Raw genomic sequence first — 9,825 nt, forward strand, 5'->3', positions numbered from 1 at the left:
GTTCGTTTATTGAAAATTCTATATGCTTTGCTATTTGTTGAGTAGCCTAAAAAGACGGCTTCATCAGCTTTTGAATCAAACTTTGCAAGATTGTCTTTAGTATTTAAAATAAAACATTTACAACCAAAGGCACGAAAATAACTTATGTTAGGTTTTCATCCTTTCCAAAGTTCATATGGGGTTTTCCTCAGTATAGGTCTGACTAAAGCCATGTTGAGTATATAGCATGATGTGTTAACAACTTCTCCCCAGAAGTACTTTGGAAGCCTATTTTCACTCAGCATTGTCCTGGCCATTTCAACCAGAGTTTTGTTCTTCCTTTCAACTACCCCATTTTGTTGAGGAGTCTAGGAGCATAAAAATTATGGTCAATGCCACTAGTTTCACAGAATTCATCAAACAGTTGGTTCTTGAATTCTCCACCATTATCACTTCGGATATGAGCGATTTTTAGGTCCTTATCGTTTTCAATTTTTCTACACAGTGTTGAAAACATCTCAAATGTTTCATCCTTGCTACTGAGCAAGATGACCCATGTATAACGAGAGAAGTCATCTACAATGACTAAGGAAAATCTTCTACCACCCAAGCTCAGCGGCTGGACTGGCCCGAAGAGATCCAAGTGTAGTAACTCCAAAGGACGCTTGGTTGACACAATGTTCTTACTTTGAAAAGATTTTCTAGTTTGTTTTCCGTACTGACAAGTGTTGCATAATTGATCCTTTTCAAACTTAAGTTTTGGCAATCCCTCAACTAATTTCTTTCTTGCTAATTTGGCTAGGCGGTCCATGGTTATATGACCAAGTCTCTTGTGCCATAGCCAGAAATTTTCTTCCTTTGAGACTAAGCATATTTCTTTTGAAAACTTCTTTTCCAGGTTCGGCATAAAGACATTATCAATTCGAGGAGCAGTTAAAATTAACTCATTGGTCTTGCTCTCGATTATTTGACATCTAGAGACATCGAATATACCTTTCCTACGGCTGTTACACAGCTGAGCTACGGTCAGTATGTGATAGGGGTCAAAAAACCCTATCTTTGCGTACGGTTTTAGGACGGGTTTTTAGTTTAGTTTTGTGAATAAGCAAGCAATTCTCGCATTTATATGCTTTTGTGTGAGTTAGTTAGAAATTGTATACGTTCTATTTAGTTTTCGTGGTTTAGGCTCATTTTCCGATCATTTAAGGCAAATATGGCCAAATTAGCATGTACGTTAAGTTTCAATTATCTTTTATGGCTAATTGGTCCGTCAAAAGTCGCACCAAACGGAGTATTTACTCAAAACAAGCGATTGGCGGGTCAATCTAGCCTCGGAACTAATGTTATTTGGAGTTTACGTGCGTATGCAGGTTAAAATAGGAACGAGTTCGGACGAAAATTGCATTTCGGGACATCCGGCAGTCGCACAAGGCGTTCTGGGCACCCTCGCTCGTCGAAACTGGCCTTTTTGGGCCAGATCGATGAGCTGGCATTGCCAGCTCGGCCGAGATGGCCCCTAGAGGCCAGCTCGGGGCGAGGTGAACTGGCTCGCCCAGCTCGGCAAGCTGGCCTGCGAGAATCAGTCAAAAGACTGATTCCCGGTCCTACGATGCCACGATCTGTCCCCACTCTTCCCACCTGCAAAAGGAAACGAATTAGGCCAGAGTCGGGGCCCGAACCGCGATTATAAATAGGACCATTAGTTTCAATTGTAAATCATTTTTCATTATTGTAATTTTCCTTAGCTTTCACCCTTGAAGAATCCTTTCCACCTCCTCCATCTCCTTCAACCTCCCTTGAAGAACTTTCGAAGCTCCGCCCACCGAGGATTGTTCAAGGTCCGTCTTTAAGTCATAGGAAGACACCTGTAGCGGTAGACATGTTCCCTGAAAGGGATTTTCTCATCTCTTTCATAGTTTGTTTAAACGCTTGATACAGTCTATGAATCCTAGGCTAATCGAATACATGTGACAATATTTCTCCATCTTTGATAATATTATATTTTTTGTTATGTTCAATTTGATTCACTGATTTAATCTTTGTCTTACGCTTTATTCGATTGGTTTAACTCATTCAAAAGTCCAAAAATTAAGTTGGCACATATTGCGAGCCGAATCTGACCTAGTCAGAGCCTAAGGGATTGACAACCTCTTAGTTGATGAGGCCCAAATTGCTGAGCCTTAGAGCTAGTATCGGCTTTACAAGGGAATCATGTACTAGGGACGTCAGAAGGATAGGTAGGGTTAATCGCCTCGAGTACAAGTGACTCGGGTTAGGTCTTTAATCAATTTCCTTACTAAATCTATCTTCATTATTATCATATCATCCCATGCTCCTTCAGGTAAATTCATTAGTGAAAGATCAATTAAGAGTAGAATAACGTAATTAGGGATAGAATAACTTAGCTAGGAGTAGCGTAATTTAACTAGGAGTAGATTAATTTAACAAAACAAAATTCAAACCCCCCATAGCCTAGATAACAACCGAGATTGAGTAGATCGGTACTTGTAGGAATAAATCCTATGGATTCGATACCTGGACTTGTCCAGATTTTATTACTTGATAACAACGAGGTACACTTATCCTTTAGTGAGCCTTGCGGTGCCGACGCCGTGAGGCGCATCAAGTTTTTAGCGCCGTTGCCGGGGAAAGTAGATTAAATCTATAAATACCCGGCAACAGCAGCCATCAAGTTTTTGGCGTCGTTGCTGGGGATTTATTTCTTCTGCAATATCGAACCAAAGGTCGATTTGTTAGTTTAGGCATTCTTTTGTGAATATCTTTGTTAATATCATCTATACTTGTTTATCTATACTTGTTTATATATAATCTTTCATACTTGTTTATATGTTGAATAAATTAGGTTATACCTTTTCGATTTCTATGTATATGTCATACGAATATAGCATGTTGTCTTGTAAAAATCTGTACTACTTTTGCCAAAAACGAATTTAAAGTATTCATGTAGGATTATGTAAATTGTATGATAAAATTGTATACTAGATAGTTATACTTTCCTTCTCTAAGGAAATTTTTTTTATTTTATTTTATCTTTTCTTTTCAGCATATGCATACTCGATCAGCGGAAATACCGTGTGTCCCTCTTAACCTTGAACTTGAACTTGAACGTACTCTTCGTAGGAGCAAGCAAATCGGGATTATCAAGCCAGATGAGATCATCGAACCAATCAAGATGACTGAACCTGGGAATGACAATACCAATAACAACAGGAACAGGAACAATGAGAATGCTGAAACGAGAGCTAATACCCGCTCGATGAGCGAAATCTTAGCACCACACCGACATCAGCACCTGACTGGGATCGTCGCCCCAAATATTTCAGCTAACTCCTATGAAATCAAGTCTAGCATAATTCACTTGATTCAACAGATGAGATTGTTTGGAGGAGAAGTGCATGAAAGCCCGAATGATCATCTGGATCGCTTTCTGATGTGTGCAGACACTGCGAGAACAAACGGGGTTCCCTAAGATGCTGTCAGACTGAAGCTGTTTCCATTCTTACTGACTAGACAAGCTTTGGAATGGCTGAGATCAATAGAGCCCGGGTCAATCACCACGTGGGCATGACTAGAGAAGGAGTTCTTATCTTACTACTTTCCTCCTTCGAAGACGGTGATGTTGAGGGCTGAAATTACTTTATTCCACCAACCTGAGCACGAAGCGCTCCATGCAGCCTGGACCTGATTTAGAAAGATGTTGCGCATGTACCCTCATCATGACATACCTAAACACCAGTTGGTGAGCGTCTTCTATCATTGTTTGACGCCCACTAACCGAGCTACTGTGGACTCCGCCGCGGGTGGAGATTTGTTTAGGAAGACTGCAACAGAAGCGTATGATATGATCAATGAGCTGGCAAGGAAGAGTGTGCAATGGCAAGAGGAGAAACTCGTTGGCCCCTCAAAGCAGCGGGTATTTGTTGTGGAAGACCAGGAACAGAGCCCAGTTGTTGCAGAGCTGAGCAGAAAAATGGACGTCTTGTTGGCTAAATTCAGCCAACCTCCCACCTATTTGCATTGTGGCGGTGACCACCATGGAAAGGACTGTCAAGCAGGTAGCCCTTTCGCTGGAGATGGGATGGAGATGGTCAATTATGTTGGGGGACAACAAATGTACAACCAGAACTACAATAACTACAACCCCAACAACAACTACGACTTCTACAACAACAATAACAACAACTACTGTAGGAGGCCTCAGCACCCGAACTTATCTTACGGGAGCTCAAACTAGAATGTGCTTAGACCTCCCAACGGCTTTATCCATGAGCATAGAGAGCAGGGGCTTGGCATGCCCCCATATGAGCAGCAGAACCAAGTGCTCGTGCCACCTTCCAAAGAACCTGATGAGGTGGTGACTCTCCTGAAAGAGATTTCGGCCAGGCTTGCTAACAACGAAGCCTTCTGCAAGGATCTGAGCAATCAGGTGGCTCAAATCAACAGGGATAGTCAGGAAAGGCCACAGGGTTCTCTCCCAAGCACAATGGAGAAGAATCCAAAGATCTTGATAAAGGATTGAGTAAGGGGGAAAATCGGATTTTCCCCGGTTTTAATTCAAAATTGAACAATCGTTTATGCTTTCAGTTTTTATTTTATTCCTTTTATAAATTTTGTTGATTGTTTTCTCTTACACTTTATTTCTTTTCGGTTGTCAATTTTGAACCCTCGTATATGCTTTTCGTTTTTCTCTGTTAAAAAAAACGTCGAATTTCTGCCCCGGGAGGCCTAGCTCGGGCGAGCTGGCCATCTCGGCCGAGACAAACGGGGTTTAGGATTTTTTAAATCCCGAACTAAAAAAAAAGAATATATATATATATATATATATATATGTATATATATATGTTACACGGGGGATGAACATTCATCCCCCTTCTCCTTCTTCTTCCTTTTCTTCCTTCTTTTCTCGCTTTTCTCTTTTTCAAATCCCTAACCCCCAAATCTTCAATTCTAACCCGAAATCGACAAACAAGGTATGGATTCTTACCTATTTTCGATTTCATGCATGATTCTAAGGTTAGATTTTAGTTTAGAGCCTTGATTTTTTATTATTAGGTAAACCTAGGTTTTAGGATTCTTTACCTCTTTTTTCAATTCTCACTTGTATTGCTTGTTTCTCTTAGTTTTCTTGCAAATTTATGACTTCTTGATGATTAATACTTGCTTTGGGTATGATTTGAGTTCCTAATTTGTGATTTTTGGAGAAATTGTTCAAATTGGGTAAATTCTCCATTTTAGCTCGGAAATTCAACTATGCAGTTTATAGCTGAAAACTTATCAATAGGACCCCTTTTCACATCCTTAGCATATTTTGGTCGCTGGGCCTCGCTAATTTTGCACGTATTAAGAGTTACGGGTTAATCACTATATTTTAGGGACCAAAACCTCACCTTTTGGTCCCTAAATCTCTATTTTAGATTTAATTATGTTTATGAGTTGATTATTTGGGTGGCTTAATATAGCTATGTATATGAGCATATTCTGACTTTGGTCTACCTTCTTATTCTCAGGAACTATGGGCAGAAAGGGCAAAGCCAAGGTTGTTATAGAGAACGAAGCCGAATCCGACATCGAATTCATTGACGCCTTACAAGATAAGTATGGTTCTCTTTTTGGTTTAGCTAGTGAGGAAGAGAGGGAGAAGTATGAATGTTTTGCCAAGCAAAACCATGCCCCCCGAATGATCATTGATCAAGACTACTTAGCATCTTTAGGACTGGACAAGGATTTCAAGAAAATCCTAAGGTCTCAAGGCTGGTACTACTTGGCCACGCAAAAGACTCTCGCTTATGACGACTTTACACTAGAGTTCCTAAGTACCTTAAGGAAAGAACCGCTTGAGAGTAATGATTTGTACTCCTTCCGGCTGAACGGGAAATCTTATTGCCTCCGAGAGAGGCAGATAACGGCTTGTATGGGAGTTCAGAGCCCGAATGATGCAGTCTCGGGTTTTGAAAAACCCATGACTACAGCAGAAGCCTGGTACCAAATGGCCGGGAAGTCAGGATATAGTTCTAGCATTGCTAGCCCGAGATCTCTACGAGATCCACTCTTGAACCTTTCCCACAAATTCGTGGCACATAACCTATTGGGAAAGCAAGAGAGTAACAAAGTCTCTAGCACTGAAGTGATTATACTGTGGTGTGTTGCAAATGATAAACCGGTTGATAATGTCAAAGCCATTTTTTGAGGGTTTCCGTAGCCAAACAAGTAAAAAGCGCGGTTCCTTTGGGCTTGGCTATTTGGTAACCAACTTCATCAAAGACCAGTTCCCAAACACGGTCTTTGACAAAGGGGGTTACCATCCAACACTACTTAACTCCGATTTTCTAGGAAGATCCACTTTTCAGGCAGTGTTGACTAGAGATCCGGCTCAAGGAGAAAGCTCAAGCAGCCAGCCACGGAAACGAGCATGGAGGCCACCACAGCAGAGAAATGAAGAGGAAGAGCAAGTGGGAGCTGAGGAGGAAGGAGCTGCAGCTGCAGCAGAAGGGTACCAAACGGAGTACTAAGAGCCGAGGGTTCAGGCTCAACTCTAAGCCTATAAACGCCATGATGGCTGAGATGCGCAATCTCAACATGCAAACCTATGCTACTGTACAACATATGGATCAACGCTTCACCGCTTTTGAGCAAATGATGGAGCGGAGACTATCCAGATTAGAGGATGTGGTAGCGGACTACTGTGAGCGCTATGGCATGGAATGGACATACGCCCCGGCCGATCATTAAGTTGTCTTCTCCATCCTAACTTCTTGCACATGTGTTTTATGGTTTTATATGCAATGTTGGAACTTATTGCATGATTTAAGTGTGAGGAGGAGGGGTAGACAAACTTACAAAAATTGTATAAATTTTTAAATTTTTGTTGCGTCATGTCTAGTTTAGTTTAGCGTTTTTGGGTTTTGTTTATGCTTTATTTATGTTTTTGCATGTTTAGGACCTAAAACCGAAAACTTCCTTCGAATCTAAACTTCGTTATTTGTTTCTGGGGACTGAGAACCGAATCTAAAATTGCATGACAACTAGTTTAGGTGTAGGACCCAATCCTTGTATCTGTAAGAGCAAGAGCTAAAGATTGCATTTAGACTCTACTTTTGAAGAAATGCTAAAATCAGTACTTAGGTAGATAACTTAAGAATTGAAGGCATGTGATATTGAATTTGAGCTTGGGGAGAACTAATAAGCACAAAATTGAAACCCAAGAATTGTGAGTTGAATTTGAGCCCAAGAGCGAACATCAAAAAGCTCTCTTTCTTGACATTTTTGTGTGAATGCTTTGACTTGTGGAAAGATTACAGATTTTGCACCTAATACTGAGTTGAACCTGCATGCAATGATTTAAGATGATAAACGATGAATCAGCCTCATTAGAACTAGCCTTTTTCTTTACCTTATTTTCTCTTTTTCATCTACTCTAGGAAGCCCCTTTGAGCCTGTATTTTGTAGCTTGTAGATTTTCTTTCGTTCTAACCCAATTTTTTTGCAAACTATCACTTAGTTTGTTACCTAACCCGAGTTTTTGCAAAGCTCACATCGAGTCTTTGTTTTCCTCTAGCGCTTTCTCTTTGTTTATGGCATTATAGTAGTAAGCCAAAAGGCTAAGAAGCGAATAAGCATCACTATCCGAAAGAAAAGAAAAAACAGAAAAGAAAAAGAAAAAGAGACGAACAAAAAGGGGAGAACTCCATTCCCCAGTTCTTAAAATTACAACATCTCAGAAAAAAATATACATAAGGAAATAAAAAAGCTCAAATCACTTCATATTTGCTAAAGCCATTTTAAACTTTGTTTTTCTAGTGCTAGAACTCCTAACCTTTGTTGTACCCTTAACCCTCTAACCACATTACAACCCCAATTCGAGGTTGTTTTTGATATCATCGGAGTCATGTAGGATAGGAGAGGAACTCGGATGAACGTGCAAAATCAACGTAATCCTAAGCAAGAACATAAGCCGGGAGTAAACACTCTAGCCACTAAAATTGTGTGAATTGGGTGAACTACCTATGGTGAGGTGTTTTACTTAGCTATCCCCTTAAGCTCGTTTAACTGAACATGTATCCTTTTCTTAAGCATATGACCTGTGATAACTGAAATGCGGCTTTTGGATATCGTGTCTCTACTTTGTACTTCCGAATGCATGTGATTACAAATGCTCGAAATTGTGTCAAGCACCTAGTAAAACCAGGAGGCTTCCTAGCTTCTTGTGATTGCGGGTTTAGTTTTTTTAGTTTACTTGGGGACAAGTAAAGTTTTAAGTGCGAGGAGGTTTGATAGGGGTAAAAAACCCCTATATTTGGGTACGGTTTTAGGACGGGTTTTTAGCTTAGTTTTGCGAATAAGCAAGCAATTCTCTCATTTATATGCTTTTGTGTGAGTAAGTTAGAAATTGTATATGTTCTATTTACTTTTCATGGTTTAGGCTTGTTTTCTGATCATTTTAGGCAAATATGGCCAAATTAGCATGTACATTAAGTTTCAATTATCTTTTATGGCTAATTGGTCCTCCAAAAGTCGCACCAAACGGAGTATTTACTTAAAACAAGCGATTGGCGGGTCAATCTAGCCTCGGAACTAATGTTATTTGGAGTTTACATGCGTGTGCAGGTTAAAACAGGAACGAGTTCGGATGAAAATTGCGTTTCGGGACATCCGATAGTCGCACAAGGCGTTCTAGGCACCCCCGCTCGTCGAAACTGGCCTTTTTAGGCCAGATCGGCGAGCTGGCATTGCCACCCCGACGAGCAGGCATTGCCAGCCCGGCGAGCAGGCATTGCCAGCCCGGCGAGCAGGCCCCTTAGGGCGAGCTGGCCCTCAGAGACCAGCTCGGCGAGCTGACCTGCAGGAATCAGTCAAAAGATTGATTCCCGGTCCCACGATGCCACGATTTGTCCCCACTCTTCCCACCTGCAAAAGGAAACGAATTAGGTCAGAATCGGGGCCCGAACCGCGACTATAAATAGGACCATTAGTTTCAATCGTAAATCATCTTTCATTATTGTAATTTTCCTTAGCTTTCACCCTTGAAGAATCATCTCCACCTCCTCCATCTCCTTCAACCTCCATTGAAGAACTTTCGAAGCTCCGCCCACCGAGGATTGTTCAAGGTCTGTCTTTAAGTCCTAGGAAGACGCCTGCAGCGGTAGACAGGTTCCCTGAAAGGGATTTTCTCATCTCTTTCATAGTTTGTTTAAATGCTTGATACAGTCTATGAATCCTAGGCTAATTGAATACATGTGACAATATTTCTCCATCTTTAATAATATTATAGTTTTTGTTCTGTTCATTTTGATTCATTGATTTAATCTTTGTCTTACACTTTATTCGATTGGTTTAACTCATTCAAAAGTCCAAAAATTAAGTTGGCACAAATTGCGAGCCGAATCTGACAACCTCTTAGTTGATGAGGCCCAAATTGCTGAGCCTTAGAGCTATGATAACATTGGGATATTATCCGAGGGATCAAAGGAGATATTTACCCAAACGACCGCGTATTGAACCAGTCAAAGAAGGCCATGGCGTATCAAACAACGACATCCGATGGGCGGATCACCGAGGCTCCGCCACACGAGATCCGTAGTCAAACCTACGTTAGATTCGCCATCACCCTTCGATCCGCCAGCTGAGCAGCTGAGCCGACTCCTCAATAAAGGCAATTAATGAGCTATTAATGAGCTAACGGACATACTTAAAGGAAACCAGTAACCGCCATTAATGGAGCATTAATGGAGACTTTCTAGTTACTAAAGGTTACAACTTCATGACTATATATAGCATGCATCTCAAGCTATCAAGGTACACATTCTCACAATCCTAGCAACCCCACTT

This window comes from Euphorbia lathyris, chromosome 10 (genome assembly GCF_963576675.1).
Source record: "Euphorbia lathyris chromosome 10, ddEupLath1.1, whole genome shotgun sequence".
NCBI lineage: Eukaryota > Viridiplantae > Streptophyta > Magnoliopsida > Malpighiales > Euphorbiaceae > Euphorbia > Euphorbia lathyris.